Consider the following 18,912-nt stretch of genomic DNA (forward strand, 5'->3'; position numbering starts at 1 on the left):
CTGATTATCAGTCATCTGATCTCCATGATTTGTTCTTTTTCAGGTTGAGATGCTGTTGGTTGTCAGAGATCAGCTGTTCTTCTTTGGCCTCAGCTCTGAAGTCCAACCCCTCCCATCTCAGAGAACTGGACCTGAGAGGAAACCTCCTGCAGGATCCAGATGTGAAGGAGCTGCGTGATCTTGTGGAGAGTCCAGACTGTAGACTGGAGACTCTGAGGTCAGTCCGCTGTGGTAGATCTTTAATCCACCGCTGAATCTAATGTCCTAATAAGTGTTTTCAGACTTGGAGGGTGTGGAGCTGAGGACCAGAGTCAGTTGTGTGTCTCCTGGGAGGTTGTTGTGGTGTGGTCCTTCTCAGTCAGTGTGTTACTGCAGTAGATGGAGTTCAGAGCAGCGGTACAGAAGCTGAGTGATGAGCTGCTGTGGACGGAGTCAACATCAAAAAGCTCTTCTACACACTTTGAAAACAAACAGTCCCACACATGTTGAAATGTTCTTCATTTAGAAGATTTTACAGCTTCATCTTCACATCAAAGCAGAACGTTCCTTTGCTGCCACATATTTATGAAGCAGCCAACTGCTGTATTCCTACACAAGTATGTCCTGTATTCCACTGCAGCCGCAGGTCAGCTGAGGGAATCATTTTGTTTTAGAGTGAGGAGCTGCTGAACTTCAGCCTCCAGTGGCTGAAATGACAATTACACGAAAGAAACACTTCAAACATCCAGACAGAATGTGGTGGCACTTCTGAACATTTCTGACTGATTATCAATGATTTTATCTGCATTTTTTATTCCTTATTCAGATTTGACAACTCCAGGTTGTCAGAGATCAGCTGTTCTTCTCTGGTCTCAGCTCTGAAGTCCAACCCCTCCCATCTCAGAGAACTGGACCTGAGTCACAACGACCTGAAGGATTCAGGACTGAAGGATCTGTGTGGTTTTCTGAAGAGTCCTCACTGTAGACTGGAGACTCTGAGGTCAGACTCATGTTTTATTTCTGCTCTCAGATTAATATGATGTCACAGTTGTGGTGACTCGGACCTGCAGACAGGTTTATATTAATGAGGGAAAATCCTCTTCAGGTTTTTAACATTTAAACTTTTAAATGGTTTGAAACTGGATCAGGACGGGATCTTTTAATCTTGGTCTTGGTCTTTGTATTGGAACAAGGTCTGATGTGGAGCGGCAACATTTGAGATGTTAAAGTGGGTGATGAGTTTGAAAAGATGGAGAAGTTCTGGATCAAGACATTTCTGATTGATTCATACCTGTCAAGTTTTGGATTTGAAAATCAGGGATATTTTCCAGCACCTGCTGCAAGACATCCCACCACCCCAACTAAGCTCCAGTATCCCGTACATTTTAAGACAGATGGACAAGAAAGCTAAAATCACCACTTGTCAACCACCTAAAAACTGCAATTGGCTTTATGCAGCTCCACTATGTCCTGAACGTCAGCCAGCTCCTTTGTTTCCTGTCTTTCATTATTGGACATGCAGATTAATCCAGGTGTGTCTGACCATTGTTGTTATGACTACTGAGGTCAGTCACACCTGGATTAATCAGTATGTCCAATAATGGCAGACAGGAAACAAAGGAGCTGGTTTCCTGCCTTATCTTTGTTTTTCCCTCCTGTTATTTTTTTCTCTCGCATTGTTGTCTCTCTAGTCTGACAATGTCACACTAACCTTGCGACACCTACAGTACATGCAGTAGGTTAGTGTAGCAGGTGGCAGAAGTCAGAGTGGGGTATTATTATTATTTTTAATAAATGCAGGTTAAATACAGGAAGTTTACAGGAAAATACTAAAACCAGAGGGGGCTGGGAAAGGAGGGTAAAATACGGGAAAATCCCGGCCAAAACGGGATACTTGAAAGGTATGCTGATAATCAGTCATCTGATCTCCATGATTTCTTCTTTTTTCAGGTTGAGATGCTGTTGGTTGTCAGAGATCAGCTGTTCTTCTCTGGCCTCAGCTCTGAAGTCCAACCCCTCCCATCTGAGAGAACTGGACCTGAGAGGAAACCTCCTGCAGGATCCAGATGTGAAGGAGCTGCGTGATCTTGTGGAGAGTCCAGACTGTAGACTGGAGACTCTGAGGTCAGTCCACTGTGGTAGACAAACAGTCCCACACACGTTGAAATGTTCTTCATTTAGAAGATTTTAGAGCTTCATCTTCACATCAAAGCAGAACTTTCCTTTGCTGCCACATATTTATGAAGCAGCCAACTGCTGTATTCCTACACACAAGTATGTCCTGTATTCCACTGCAGCCGCAGGTCAGCTGAGGGAATCACTTTGTTTTACAGTGAGGAGCTGCTGAACTTCAGCCTCCAGTGGCTGAAATGACAATTACACTAAAGAAACACTTCAAACATCCAGACAGAATGTGGAGGCACTTTACTTTAAAGTCTTCTGAACATCTCTGACTGATTATCAATGATTTTATCTGCATCTTTTATTCCTTATTCAGATTTGACAACTCCAGTTTGTCAGAGATCAGCTGTTCTTCTCTGGTCTCAGCTCTGAAGTCCAACCCCTCCCATCTCAGAGAACTGGACCTGAGTCAGAACGACCTGGAGGATTCAGGACTGAAGGATCTGTGTGGTTTTCTGAAGAGTCCTCACTGTAAACTGGAGACTCTGAGGTCAGACTCATGTTTTATTTCTGCTCTCAGATTAATATGATGTTACAGTTGTGGTGACTCTGACCTGCAGACAGGTTTATATTTATGAGGGAAAATCCTCTTCAGGTTTTTAACATTTAAACTTTTAAATGGTTTGAAAGTAACTTTGGAAAACAGATATGAATTTAAAAATGACATTTTAATTGCAAGCAGTTTATTAATCAATCTTGTATTTTTGAAAGGGGACATCATATCCTAATGATTATTTGTATGTTAACATGCAGATTGTACTTTGTGGTTTTTTGTTTTTTTTTTTCATTTATTTATTTGCGTGTCGAATTGAAAGCAACTGCACTTAGGTTTGTCTAAGAAGATGTTTGGCCTCTTATCTCAGGGGCTTCATCAGTTCATCAGTCCTCACTAGTCTGACAGACAGTGGAGTTGGACTCAGGTATTTAACCTCTGTAGGAGTGTTCACAAAGCTCCTTGTGACAGCAGCCCATTAGAGGAGTTCCACTGACCATTGTTAGTCCACTACTGTAGACACATTTGTGTGTCATTTCTGTTGTGGAAATTCTCTGTTGCTGGTGAAGAATGAAATACAGACTTTTTCTGGCTGACAAGTTTATATTTTCTTTGCAAAGAAAAAGTCAATCATCACACGAGCAGGACAAATGAAGAAAGAATTCATAAATCACTCGTATATAATATTAATGTCAGTTCACTGGCCCAGTGATGGTGATGAAATATCTTTTTAGTAATTCTATGACCAGGCAGCTTCACAGATCTGTTCCACAGCTGGAGCATTTGTCTCTTATGTCTGATACTCGAGGGCTCCCAACCCACATCACCATGAAGAGCCAACACTGAGGTCCATTTGTGTTCTGCTGTAAGATAACCAATAGCTCTATGATGCTGAGTATTACAAAGAGAATATTCACAGAATCCCCAGACAGCAGAAGCATCGTCTGACACACACACACACACACACACACATTACAGAACAGAGTGAAAGTATGAACTCCCAGATGAGCACAGTGTTCAGACTTGTTCAGGGCTCTACCTGCAGACTGAGCTAAAACACTGACAGCTGGGTTAAATGTCATGTGTTGGTCCAACGTCAGGTCAAGACGTCATCTTCAAATATATCATTCATGATAAGTTTGGTTTTCTGTGTAGAACTTTTGAAGCTTGTTTGCAGACTGTTTCGACTGGTTTTAGAGTGGACTTATCTGCCGGAGTTCAGTTCTATGTGTTTCAGCTGTTGGACTTTCATTTCTAAACTTCTACTTTCTAAACCTTCAGCTCTGAACAGATGATGAAACATTGAACACTTTCAAGCAGGAACTTTGTCTCCTAAAGTCACATCTTTTATTCTTTACTCAGGTTGAGACGCTGCAGTTTGTCAGAGATCAGCTGTTCTTCTCTGGTCTCAGCTCTGAAGTCCAACCCCTCCCATCTCAGAGAACTGGACCTGAGTCACAACAATGACCTGAAGGATTCAGGACTGAAGGATCTGTGTGGTTTTCTGAAGAGTCCAGATTGTAGACTGCAGATCCTGAGGTCTGTTTAGTTGTTGTACATTTTTTTAATCCAGCATTTATATTGACATTTAACTCGTATGTCTTCACTTTTATTAAAAATCGCTGTTGTTTCATGTTTCCAGTTGTTTCTAATAATAATCATAAAAGTCGTCAGTCTTTTCCAAAACTTGAATTTACTTGTTCAATATATTAATCAGGAAAAGTCTTCCAGGAACCAAAGAGTTGGTTTCACATGTTTGATCTCCAGACAGAAACCAGCACCAAGGGAGACCTTAGTCTTGGATCAGGACTGGATCTTTTAATCTTGGTCTTGGTCTTTGTATTGGCACAAGGTCTGATGTGGACCGGCAACATTTGAGATGTTAAAGTGGGTGATGAGAAGATGGAGAAGTTCTGGATCAGGACATTTCTGACTGATTATCAGTCATCTGATCTCCATGATTTGTTCTTTTTCAGGGTGAGATGCTGTTGGTTGTCAGAGATCAGCTGTTCTTCTCTGGCCTCAGCTCTGAAGTCCAACCCCTCCCATCTCAGAGAACTGGACCTGAGAGGAAACCTCCTGCAGGATCCAGATGTGAAGGAGCTGCGTGATCTTGTGGAGAGTCCAGACTGCAGACTGGAGACTCTGAGGTCAGTCCGCTGTGGTAGATCTTTAATCCACCGCTGAATCTAATGTCCTAATAAATGTCTTCAGACTTGGAGGGTGTGGAGCTGAGGACCAGAGTCAGTTGTGTTGTTGAGACTCCAGCCCTCATGGGGCTTTCAGACACGTGGCCGTGGCCCCCCTGTGCTCTGAAAGCTGTTATTTCCAAAGGATTGGAGCTCCACCACAGGTTTCCCTGCACTGAGCACAGTGATAGTTGTGTTTCTTTGTGGTGTGGTCATACTCAGTCAGTGTGTTACTGCAGTAGATGGAGTTCAGAGCAGCGGTACAGAAGCTGAGTGATGAGCTGCTGTGGACGGAGTCAACATCAAAAAGCTCTTCTACACACTTTGAAAACAAACAGTCCCACACATGTTGAAATGTTCTTCATTTAGAAGATTTTAGAGCTTCATCTTCACATCAAAGCAGAACGTTCCTTTGCTGCCACATATTTATGAAGCAGCCATCTGCTGTATTCCTACACACAAGTATGTCCTGTATTCCACTGCAGCCGCAGGTCAGCTGAGGGAATCACTTTGTTTTAGAGTGAGGAGCTGCTGAACTTCAGCCTCCAGTGGCTGAAATGATAATTACACTAAAGAAATACTGTAATATTTTTATTATATTCATGATTTTTATCTTTACTGCAGATATTTTATCTTTACTGTATATATCTTTATTTTTACTGTATACATTTCTATCCTTATTCTATGTTGTTTGATGTCTCTGTGTGTAATGATTTCCTAGCCTGGGATAAATAAAAGTATATCTATCTATCTATCTATCAAACATCCAGACCAAATGTGGTGGAACCTTACTTTAAAGTCTTCTGAGCATTTCTGACTTATTATCAATGATTTTATCTGCATCTTTTATTCCTTATTCAGATTTGACAACTGCAGTTTGTCAGAGATCAGCTGTTCTTCTCTGGTCTCAGCTCTGAAGTCCAACCCTCCCATCTCAGAGAACTGAACCTGAATCAGAACGACCTGAAGGATTCAGGACTGAAGGATCTGTGTGGTTTTCTGAAGAGTCCTCACTGCAGACTGGAGACTCTGAGGTCAGACTCATGTTTTATTTCTGCTCTCAGATTAATATGATGTTAGAGTTGTGGTGACTCTGACCTGCAGACAGGTTTATATTTATGAGGGAAAATCCTCTTCGGGTTTAAATATTTAAACTGTTTAATGCTTGAAAATAACTTTTGAGAACTGAATTTCACTCATTTGAACATGACATTTGAATTTCTCAGTTTATATTCACAATGTTGACAGTTTGAGTCAGTTCAGGTTCTTTACAGTGTTGTTTCATTTTCTCATTAAATCTTGTCTCTGTTTGTATTTGACTGTTGTGAAGCTGCTTCCTGTTGGTTCAGCTGTCTGACTCTCATTTTCTCAACTTGTACTTTCTAAACCTTCATATCTGAACAGATGATGAAACATTGAACACTTTCAAGCAGGAACTTTGTCTCCTAAAGTCACATCTTTTATTCTTTACTCAGGTTGGAGGGCTGCAGTTTGTCAGAGATCAGCTGTTGTTCTCTGGTCTCAGCTCTGAAGTCCAACCCCTCCCATCTCAGAGAACTGGACCTGAATCAGAACGACCTGGAGGATTCAGGACTGAAGGATCTGTGTGGTTTTCTGAAGAGTCCTCACTGTAGACTGGAGACTCTGAGGTCAGACTCATGTTTTATTTCTGCTCTCAGATTAATATGATGTTACAGTTGTGGTGACTCTGACCTGCAGACAGGTTTATATTTATGAGGGAAAATCCTCTTTAGGTTTAAACATTTAAACTGGTAAATATTTCAAAATTACTTTTGAAAAACAATTTTTATTTATAATTTGGAAATTGAATTTGAATTGAACATCATTTATTAATCAATCTTGTATTTTGAAAGGGGACATAATATATTCATGAATATTTGTATTTTAATGTTCAGAGCTTAGTCTGCGGTTCATTTCATTTATTTATTTGCATTTCATTTCATAAAAATGTCCAACCCACATAGATTTATGAGACATGTATTTAATCATACTGTGGCTGTTGTAACAGCATAACCTCTTATATCTGCATATAAACATACACAGTTACATTATCATCATTTTCTCAAGTCACAATGTTACATAATATTATAAAAACTACAAATAAGCAATCAAAAGAATTAGCTGTGTTTCTGAAGCCTTGGAAATAAATTCAGCTACTACATGAGTCCCTTTGCTGAAAGGAACTCATGTTTCTCAGAATCATCCAAATCAAAAAAATCAACATAAATATAAACCGTTTAGGCAAGGCAAGTTTATTTATAGAGCACAATTCGTACCCCTGGTAATTCAAAGTGCTTTTATAGATAAAGACAAACAGGAACAAGACGGTGGATAGAATTATTACATAAATCATTAAAAAAGTAATAATTGAATGAATTAAAAGATACAAAATAGTTTCAGTTGTCATATGGACACCTAAATAGAACTGTTTTCAGTCTGGATTTAAAGGTAGTCGGAGTTGAGGGCAGTCTCACATCTTCTGAGAGACTGTTTCAAAATTTAGCAGCATAAAAGTTGAATGCCGTCTCACCATGTTTAGTCCTGACTCTGGGCACCACCAGGAGACCACTCCCTGAAGTTCTCAGAGCCTGAGAGGGTTCATATGGCTCTAACATGTCAGAGATGTACTTTGGTGCTAGACCATGAAGAGACTTGTTCATAAGCAGAGCTGAGCTGATGTGTTAAAATCACAATGTTGACAGTTGAGTCAGTTCAGGTTCTTTACAGTGTTGTTTCATTTTCTCATTAAAACTTTTCACTGTTTGTATTTGACTGTTGTGAAGCTGCTTCCTGTTGGTTCAGCTGTTTGACTTTCATTTTCTAAACTTCTACTTTCTAAACCTTCAGCTCTGAACAGATGATGAAACACTGAACACTTTAAAGCAGGAACTTTGTCTCCTAAAGTCACATCTATTATTCTTACTCAGGTTGGAGTGCTGCAGTTTGTCAGAGATCAGCTGTTCTTCTCTGGTCTCAGCTCTGAAGTCCAACCCCTCCCATCTCAGAGAACTGGACCTGAATTACAACGACCTGGAGGATTCAGGACTGAAGGATCTGTTTGGTTTTCTGAAGAGTCCTCACTGTAGACTGGAGACTCTGAGGTCAGACTGATGTTTTATTTCTGCTCTCAGATTAATATGATGTTACAGTTGTGGTGACTCTGACCTGCAGACATGTTTATATTTATGAGGGAAAATCCTCTTCAGGTTTTAACATTTAAACTGTTATATGGTTTGAGTAACTTTGGAAAACAGATTTTTAGGGGGACATCATATATTCATGAATATTTGTATGTTAATATGCAGATTTCACTCTGTTGGTTTTTTTTCATTTATTTATTTATTTGTTGTCGAATTGAAAGCAACTGCACTTTGTTTGTCTAAGAAGATGTTTGGCCTCTTATCTCAGGGGCTTCATCAGTTCATCAGTCCTCACTAGTCTGACAGACAGTGGAGTTGGACCCAGGTATTTAACCTCTGTAGGAGTGTTCACAAAGCTCCTTGTGACAGCAGCCCATTAGAGGAGTTCCACTGACCATTGTTAGTCCACTACTGTAGAAATTAGAACCCAAGCATGGGGAGAGCTAAACATTTATTGGTTTATAAGACATATATATAATCATACAGTGGCTGTTGTAACAACATACACTCTCATATATCTGCATATAAACAGCGCAAATACATTACTATCTTTTTCTCGGATAATAATGTTGCATTATTATATATTATGGATAACAAAAGAATTAGCTGTGTGCTCAGCCTTGTAAATAAAATCAGCTACTACATGAGTCTCTTTGCTAAAAAGGAACTCATGTTTCTCAGAATCATCCAAATCAAAGAAATCAACCTAAATATAAACTATGTTGCCAATAAAACACCTCTGAGGCGCTCGTTACGCAGAACAACAAAACAAAAAATGGATCGGACTTTCTACTTCATCCAGTTTGCATAGTGAACAAATCCGGTCTTCCTCAGGTGTGGCATTAAAGCTCCCTGTTTCTGGGACTAATGGAAGTGTTCCTGAACACAACTGTCCATAATGATCTTTGTCTTTTAGTTCAATTATGTTTAACGTAAGGTTACACAAACACACACACACACACACACACACACATTATAGAACAGAGTGAAAGTATGAACTCCCAGATGAGCACAGTGTTCAGACTTGTTCAGGGCTCTACCTGCAGACTGAGCTAAAACACTGACAGCTGGGTTAAATGTCATGTGTTGGTCCAACGTCAGCCAAGACATTTATACTGATCAGTGTAGGACAGCAGTACTGTCCCAAGATTAACAACATTCACTTGGCCTAAAATGCTCCACTTGTGTTTTGTCTTAGTTCTCCATTAGTCTCCACTTCCAGCACTTTTGAAACAATGTTCAGCATAACGTGAACATTTTTTCTTTCTTAGACAACAGAGTAGAATCATCCACATGTAACATGGCTCTGTTGGTTGAGTTTGGGATATTTCAGTCATAATACCAATTTAGTTTGAATATCAAACAGATTGTCAGAACTAATGCTTTCATTTTACAGGGAACCCTCCCACCTGGTCCATTATTAGAATAATAATGTTTACATGAACCACTGACCCCAAAGCAGTTATATGAATGTACATGACCAACACACTGCAGCAGTGGAAATAAGGTGGCTCCAAACATACCTAATGTAAACATCACCACCTCAGGAAAACATCCATTTTGCTGTGATTGTGTAGCAAAGCTTTAGTCCAATCAGCTGCAGTGGTTTGGTTCCACACTAAGATAAGGATTGGCTCTAAGGGCTGGTCTGCTGGGGGAGCAGTTGCCCCGTTGCCCTCCTCTCTCTGCTGCAGGAAACATGTTTGCTCCGTCTGCCTCGCTGATCTCCCAGCTATGTTAAATATCAGTCTCAGGATTCTGTGGACTGATATCAGATCATTCAAATGAAAATCCGTCAGAATTGGGAAAAGTATTTTTTTTCTCCCCCTCATTCCTATAGGCCATGAAAGATGATTTAGATCAGAATAGATTCTGCATATTTAAGTTTGATTTCCACATTCGACTGTTCATGTTTCTTCAAATATCATTGAGTTTGGTTTTCAGTCTAGAACTTTTGGAGCTTTTTGTACACTGTTTCTGAAATGAAGTTAGTCAGATAGTCAGACTGAAGACATGTCTTTAAGACATAAGTCTGGATGACCCATAATTTTTTACTTCTCAACTCTGACAAAACAGAAGTTATCTAATCATCTCATCAGTCTGGACGGCATCACTTTGGCTTCCAGCTCCGCTGTAAGAAACCTTGGAGTAATTTTTGACCAGGACATGTCCTTTGTCTCTCACATAAAACAAGTTAGTCGGGCAGCTTTCTTCCACCTGAGAAACATTAGGAAAATCAGAAACATCCTTTCTCAGGATGATGTAGAAAAACTAGTCCATGCATTTGTAACTTCCAGGCTGGAGTACTGTAACTCATTACTATCTGGATGTCCAAACAAATCTCTGAAAGGCCTTCAGTTAATTCAGAACGCTGCTGCACGAATATTAACAGGAACTAGGAAAAGAGATCATATCTCTCCTGTTAGCTGCTCTTCATTGGAATTTAAAATCCTTCTTTTAACATATAAAGCTCTTATGGCCAAGCTCCATCGTATCTCAGAGAGCTCATAGTTCCTTACTGTCCTAGCAGGCCACTCTGCTCTCTAGATGGAGGTTTACTCGTGGTTCCTAGAGTCTCCAAGAGTAAATCTGGAGGCAGATCTTTGAGTTATCAGGCTCCTCTTCTGTGGAACTAACTTCCAGTATCAGTCTGGCGGGCGGACTCTTTAGCAGTTTTCAAGACCAGGCTTAAAACTTTTCTGTATGACAGAACTTATAGTTAAAAACCAACATATCAATTAGCATGTTTCTCTGAAGTCCTTGCTTCTCCCATTTCTAAGCATGTGTCACCGTTTACTACCCCTCTTGTGTGTGTGTGTGTCTCTCTCTCTCTCTCTCCCTCTCAACCCAACCAGTCAAGGCAGATGGCCGCCCCGTCTGAGCCTGGTTCTGCCCGAGGTTTCTGCGTCCTAGAGGAAGTTTTCCTTGCCACTCTCTCTTTGGTTTCTTCAAATAATTTTATAAACAGTTAGGTCTAGACCTGCTCTATTTGTAAAGTGCTTGATGTAACTTTGTTACAATTTGGTGCAACACAAACAAATATGGTTTGATTTGTTTTGACTGGTTTTAGAGTGGACTTACCTGCCAGAGCTCAGATTGTTATACAGGAGTTCATATGTGGCAGAATCAGAGATAGAAATAGTTTGGCTGACTCTGCTGTTTGGTTATTTCTGATGTGTTCAAATCACAATGTTGACAGTTTGAAGTTCAGGTTTTTTACAGTGTTGTTTCATTTTCTCATTAAATCTTGTCACTGTTTGTATTTGACTGTGTGAAGCTGCTTCCTGTTGGTTCAGCTGTTTGACTTTCATTTTCTAACTTCTACTTTCTAAACCTTCAGCTCTGAACACATGCTGAAACAGAATACTTTCAAGCAGAACTTTGTCTCTAAAGTCACATCTTTTATTCTTTACTCAGGTTGGAGAACTGCAGTTTGTCAGAGATCTGTTCTTCTCTGGTCTCAGCTCTGAAGTCCAACCCCTCCCATCTCAGAAAACTGGACCTGAGTCTGAACAGGCTGAAGGATTCAGGAGTGAAGGATCTGTGTGGTTTTCTGAAGAGTCCTCACTGCAGACTGGAGACTCTGAGGTCAGACTCATGTTTTATTTCTGCTCTCAGATTAATATGATGTTACAGTTGTGGTGACTCTGACCTGCAGACAGGTTTATATTTATGAGGGAAAATCCTCTTTAGGTTTTAGACATTTAACTGTTAAATGGTTCAAAGTAAATTTTTATAACAGATTTTCAATCATTTGAAAATGACATTTTAATTTTGCACAGTTTTTATTCATGTTGTGAGGTTCTGTCAAATGTTTTCTCATTAAATCTTGCTAAATTTGACTGTTGTGAAGCTGTTTGACTTTCATTTTCTAAACCTTCAGCTCTGAACAGATGAAGTACTGAATGATTTCAAGCAGGAACTGTCACATATTTTATTTTTCACTCAGGTTTAGTCACTGCAGTTTGTCAGAGATCAGCTGTTCTTCTCTGGTCTCAGCTCTGAAGTCCAACCCCTCCCATCTCAGAGAACTGGACCTGAGTCACAACGACCTGAAGGATTCAGACCTGAAGGATCTGTCTGATCTTGTGAAGAGTCCAACTTCAGACTGGAGACTCTGAGGTCAGTACAGTTGGACTCAGTTCATGTTCCTTTCAGTAATATTGTTTAAATCCAGTATCAGAACAAAGACTCAGTGTTTCCTGTGAACCTTCAAACTCCTCAATGAAGCTGTGAGAGGAGAACAGAAACAGTTTTCAGAATTAGACAGAAAGACAGAGAGAAAACAGTCAGCCAATCAGATCAGTCAGAGGACTGTGTGATCATGTGACCATCAAATGAAGCAGATACCAGCTGAAGAACTCAGAGATGTTCAGATTCTGGTCCTCGTCCATCAAACTGTCAGATCTAAGCTGAGACTGTTTGTGAGTTTCCAGCTCAGTGTGTTCACTCCAACACGTTAACATGAGCTGAGAGGAAGCAGCTGCTGCACATCTGGACTGAACAGGACTGAAGTCCCTGCAGGTCTTTATGCTGGATCTGCATCACTGACTGACAGCTGATGGACATGAGTCAGGAAACACTGATGGATCTGCTCTCTTCTTCTCTACACAGCTGGAAGTGGAGGCGGTGAAGAGGAAGGTGTCTGCTGATGGAGGATCAGCTGCTTCCTGATGATCCAGATGTTGCAGCAGCAGCTTGTCCAGACTCTGGACCATGTTCCTGGGAGGTGGAGAGGAGAGCTTCATCCAGCAGAGACTGACAGAGGAATCAGAACTGGTCTGAGAACAGAGTCCAGTCCACCATGATCCCAGAGACTCCTCAAGTCCTCCTCTCCTCTCAGCCAGCTCCTCCAAACTCCACCTGGGGTTTAGGTTCAGCTTCTTCTGGACCCTTTGGGCTGCTTTGGGAACATTTCTACAAGCATTACTCTATAAAACATGTCATTTTTGTTGTGAAACATGTGAAACATGGCACTGATTAAACGTTTAAATTGGCCCTTTCTTCACTTCACAAAAACATAAATGTTTTTTTTAATCATTATCTCAAATAATTCTTATTTTTAACATGTTCCAAAAAAATTTATGTAAATAAATAGGATGCTGAAAGAGCAGAACTCAAGAGGACATTGCAATTTTTATTTCATGTACTAAAAGACCTTTGTAAGATAAACAATGTCCTGTTTTAATCTCTGGGATGGTGATGATGCGGCCTGGGTGGGAGATATTGTTTATTTTTGGACTTTAATGTTTAAAACACTTTGTGCAACATTGCTATTAGTTTGAAAAGTTTTGTATAAATAAAGTTTAAATGGCTGATATAGTGATATAACACAGTCCAATAATGTTCTAGCGGAGTCTCGCAGCAGACTCTCAGCTCAGTGTGTGAATGTGCTGCTGCTGAACTGGGACTCATGAGTTCCACTCTGAACCAATGAGTCATGAATCATGAGTCTGACTGTGAACCAGTCTACAGTATGTGCTGTGGGTGAGTGACAGCTCATAGCGGGGAGGGAAAGGGAGTGAAACAGCAAACCAGAGCTGCTGCTTTTCCTCCTTCTTTCTATATGAACATGAGCACCATGATGCACACTGCTGTGTTCTCATATCAAGCTCATGTTCACCTTCTTTCTTTCACAGGGAGAACATGAAAGAAGCTGAAGCTGAACTCAGCCTTCCAACTTTAGTGCTCCGTGTCACAGACTGATCCATTTTCTGACGTTATAGTCCACACCAGGCTGCAGCCTCTCTGTGTGACACTTTGTTCATCATTATTTTCACACTTTAGTTCCTGCTTCTTTTCATTTAGGCTCCATGTAGGCTGTTCATGATGACTTTGTTTGTGTGTGGCTGTTTTCTTCTGAATGTGGGATCTCTGTCTGAATGAAAGTTTCACAATCACTGCCTCAGACTGCATTCAGAAGGAATTGTTGAAGTCATAGAAGCTGAAGAGTTGATGATCAGAGGCTGACAGCTAAAGGAAGCTAGAATGCACACTGCTCTCTGACAGAGTCGGCCTCCCTCCACATTTAGGAGGCTTTTTCACTTCTTACAACAGCTGACAAAGGGCTCATCTGGGATTTGAACCCCGGACCTGTCACACCCTGAGCCAGAATCATCCTGATTGTTCCTGGAATGGTTTGGTTAGTCAGAGTGTGTCTGTGTGTGTTCTTGTCTCTCTGAGTGGTTGGAAATGAAAATGGAGATCGGTAGAAGCAGATGACTCTGAGGATGAATGAATGTTTCACTGACAACATCAACAACTGTTTACTCACCTCTATAAGACTGTGTGACGTCACTGGAGATCAAAGGCATTTCCTGTCCTTCATCTCTCTCCCACGCGACACCAACTCAAACGTCACACTCACATTAGATTCAGCCGGAACGGCGCATGCGCGCAAAAAAGCTCACGCTTGTCTGCGAAGACTGAAGTAAACACAAATCAGCAGTTATTAGACAAATAAGTGGCGTTGAATTGAACTAAAACCAAATCTGTTGGTTTGTTCCTCCTTCTACTTATTAAAATGCGTCTTTTCCTGCTTTCGCTCATTTTTGCAATCACAGACTGAGCGAAGCTGCGCACTTCGTCCACGGTGTGTGTGTGTGTGTGTGTGTGTGTGTGTGTGTGTGCTCTTCTGATGGTCTGAGCTCTCAGTTCATTTAAATACTTTGTTGGATCTGTCTGTCTGTATCATGTCAGAAACTCTGAAACACTCTGAACTTCTTTAAAACACGGTGGATTTACTGATATGAAATGTCCAGCAGTCCATGATGGATTATTATAGAAAGATATCAGCTTTAATGTAAATACATTGTTGTATATAAACACAGAAATTACAATAATCATCTGTAAAACTTGTAAAAAAAATGTTGCCATCTCACTCAGCAGGAACAAAGGAGGAGCTTATGTTTGAACCTGTGTGAGAAAAACAGAAAAAAGAAGACTCTCCCTGATCGGGTTAGCTGCCACGTTATAAAATGCAGGAAGTGTTGAAGGCTGCTGATGACTGGAGAATCATGACGTCATGGTAAAACATGTTAAACAAGCATTGGTGGTTCAGTGGTAGAATTCTCGCCTGCCACGCGGGAGGCCCGGGTTCGATTTCCGGCCAATGCAGAGTCACTTTTTAGTCACAGTGCTGCTTGGAAAATACCCTGATAGACTCCAACACACTGTGACTTTGTGAAACAACCAGTGGAGCCCCCTGGTGGTCAGTAGAAGTGCAGCCCCTCTGAGCTGGTGGCAGACGAAGGCTTCAGTCTGCACACATCTTCCACATGTGATGGCACACACACTGTGTATTGTGGCAACATCCGTCCCTCAGAGAGAATCTGCTCTTTAACCCTCCTGTCGTTTTCACCCCCCGCCCCTTACTTTAGTGTTCCTGCTCTGTTTGATACGGTGGCCGGTAAGTGCAAAACTAAATTACAAAGTGCCAAACACTTTTACAAAAAGTGAAACAAACTTACATGTTAAGAAAAATTTTTACATTACACAAGAAAACACTTTTACCACGGACAAAACAAACTTACAAATTAGAAAACAAATTTACATGTTGCGAAACAAATTTCCAAACGACAGAATCCTCCGGAAGGGGAATGTACCAAATGCCGGAAGTGATCCAGAAGAAGATTGACTGTGAGCTCAAAAAGTTTGTACCTTGTGTGCAGGGAAAACTTAGCAGGCATAGATTAAATGATGTTTTGGCCGTTTTGTGGAAACAACTTGAGCCAATTTACGCGGTTGTGTTTTCCGTGCGGACGATCTGTAGAATGTTTAACGTTGATGAACGGACCAGACGGAAGGAGCACGCGCACAGGAGACATCTAATAAACAGCCGGAAAATGCTAAACAAGCTAAGTGTAGCATCGCGCTAACTAGCTGAAGCCGCTGTCAGACATGCAGTGAGTTAAAGTGCACCGTTTCATTTTGCAGCCAATCGTTGTCTTCACGGAATAGCAACGCGTTTAGATAGTATGTTTGCTTTTTATTTATTTTTATTTTAGCCTTTCAGTTATGCTAAATGCACAATTGTTGCTGATTGTTTTAGCTGCTGCTAACTTTCTGTTTTGATACGGAACTCCGTTCATTCCAGCAGAACAACCATGAACATCATATAAACAATTCATGGAGGACAGAAAGTCAAAGTCAAAAGAACTGTGGGCCGAAAGGAAACAGGTCCAGGTACGTGTGTGGATATATCTGTAAAATATGGAAGTAAATATGTGTGTGAAATGAATGATATCTTTTTGTTATTTTAGCAGATAAACATGGATTGATGGCGCCACATGGAGCTGATTTAAAAGCTCAGAGAGGGAAAACACTCCCATTATATACAGATCCGGAGGTAGCAGCACCTGATCTACTGAAGCAAGCTGTCCAAGAAATGAGAACATTTAACAAGAAGATGGATGAAGGAGCAGACCTTCTTTTGTATCCAGACTGTTCAGAGGTGCTCCATGTGCCTGGGTCAGAAAGCCCATTCAAACTGGCAGAATATAAAAGGAAATAGGAAAGGCACTTTTTTCATTTGCCTAGAAACACACTTTAGAGGAGGTTTGTGGATCCTTTCATTCCATATTTCTACATATTTATTTACTCTGATGTAGCATAATTAATAATGTGTTGTTTGTTTTTACTACAGAGGTTGATACATCAGACTCTGATTCTGAAATTGTCATCACATTGAGGAGCACAGCGGAATTCAATGCAGCTGAAACTGTGGTACGTTCATTTATACATTTTGTACTTTCAGTTTTTTTTTTATTTATTTATTTATTGACAGGATATGCATTTGGTTTCAAGCATTAAGTCTAAGACCAAGTCTTGATTATTTGGCATTTACTAATCCAATCAGACACCCTGATAACCTTTCACCATTGATATATACTGTATGTGGTGAGGGAACAATATGGAAGCTGTTTAAAGTTGCTGACAATTGTGTGCTTTTCTTCTCAGGTTTTTGAACCAAAAAAAACAGTTCTCCCAAACACAAACCTGAAGATAAAGGGTAGGTATTAGTTTTTACAAAAGAGGTAATTTGTCTTTAAGTTGTTGATGTGATTGTGATATAATTTATAAGAAAATCATCTCTTATTTATAAATCTTATGGTTCCTCTCTACCTCTAAATGTTACTCAAAGCTCTGTTATACTCTGTATCATAAAGTTCATCAGTTTATCAAATTTATCATGTTTCAGAGATTCATCCACAGCTCAGCCTGGACAGGTATGAAGGCAGATTATGGCAGCCTGATGTTCTTTGCTTTCAGTGTGTTGTTTCAGACATTTTCATTTGTTTTTCAGACAGTAATATCTGACACTGAGGATCTGGATCCACCTGAAACAAATCCAGTCAGGAGTACTTCCTACGGGTAAGTAAAAAAACAACAGCGACTCACTTAATTTAATTTTACTTTATTGATTACATGGGAAAGATATTTGCATTTGTAAGATGTTCAACATATTCTGAAACCTGTGACATGCTGGTAAAATTCACAGATGATGCTGCTGTTTTGGAAGAAGGAATTGACACAGGTGGGCCGAGACGAGAGTTTTTAACTCTACTAATGAAACATCTGAAAGACCGGCTCATTTCTGATGGACCAGAAGGACATCAGTTCTTGGTGTACAATGCAAATGGTATGAACAGGGTTAGATGGAAACAACACTAATGGTTAATGATCATTAACTTCATATATCACATGACATACGCTTTGTTGCTTGAACTATTTTTCAAAAACGTGTTTCATCTCAGATTGAGAATGTTTCTTCAGTGGATGCTCTGTGAGAATGCATCATGAGACGCAGCACAATGTTACAGACAGCAGTCTGTCTGAGACGTGTTGCTCCTGTTGAAGAAAAGAAAGAAATCGTGTCAGACTCCCTCCGATAGTACATTATTGACCACATCCCATCTGTAATTGACAGGTAAGATCATATTTGTAATGATGTGATTTTTATTTTTTTTGTATTTAAGATATTTTAGTTTGAATGCCTCATCATCCCCCTCTGTGGTTTATTAAGAATGTATATTCTTTAGCTCTGAGTCATGTGTCAGAATGTGTGCCTTAGTTTAGTATATTGCTGTGTGATGTCTGTCTCCCCTTCCTCTGTCTTATGCCAATCAAAAGGTGCTCATGTCATTCCAGTCTTGTTTGTGTGCGTAATTCTTGCAGTCTGTAGAGTAACAATTACCCTGCCAAGTGCAAAGCAAGACACAGAGTTCTTCTTTAAATCAGTAATGTTCAACACACAACCATTTTTACTCATTTCTATAGTCATTTTAGAAAACATTGAAGTTTCTTTAGGTCATTTAAATGTGAAACAATGTTTGTGGTGACTTTTTAGATTCAAAGATGGTCTTTCAGCTCTTCAGTTTCTGACTGCACTGCAGCAACAGCCTACTTTGCTGGCCCCTGTCCTGTGCCACTCTGAAAAGCCACTCACTGGTCTGGAACTTGAGACTCTTCAAACCTGACCTCAGTCCATCAGGAAGTAACAGGAGACTTAAAGAAAGTCAAACTTTGGGCTACTGGGCGGACTGTGTCTTTTATTGTGAAGGTTTGTAAATCACATTTTTATTTTTTATTTTTGTTGAGAAAATGCATTGCCAAGATGTAACTGAAGGTTTTTCTTTGCAGAAGGTCAGGCTGCTGTGTCTCTGGAGGATGTTTTGATGTTTGCAGCTGAGCTGACTTCACCTCCCCCGTCCGGATTGGAACCATCGCCAAGAATAGAGTTCCTGGATGACTCTCCATTCCCAGTTCCCAATACATGTTCAAACACATTGAAATTAGCACTCCTAGATTCACACACTGTGACTTGTAACTGTAACTTGTAATTGGTAACTGGATCACCCCTCGAGACCAGACTCCAAAAAGGTGTTTTTTTTTTGTTTTCCCTCACAGT

The 18,912-nt window shown here is 40.4% G+C and overlaps 1 non-coding gene across 1 annotated transcript; it reads left to right on the forward strand.

The window, feature by feature from the left end:
• Nucleotides 1-15,048: 15,048 nt before the first annotated feature.
• On the forward strand, nt 15,049-15,119 carry trnag-gcc (transfer RNA glycine (anticodon GCC)). Its single transcript has one exon. It is a non-coding gene; the product is annotated as a tRNA-Gly (tRNA).
• Nucleotides 15,120-18,912: the final 3,793 nt, after the last annotated feature.

This window comes from Echeneis naucrates, chromosome 2, assembly GCF_900963305.1.
Source record: "Echeneis naucrates chromosome 2, fEcheNa1.1, whole genome shotgun sequence".
NCBI classification, from domain to species: domain Eukaryota; kingdom Metazoa; phylum Chordata; class Actinopteri; order Carangiformes; family Echeneidae; genus Echeneis; species Echeneis naucrates.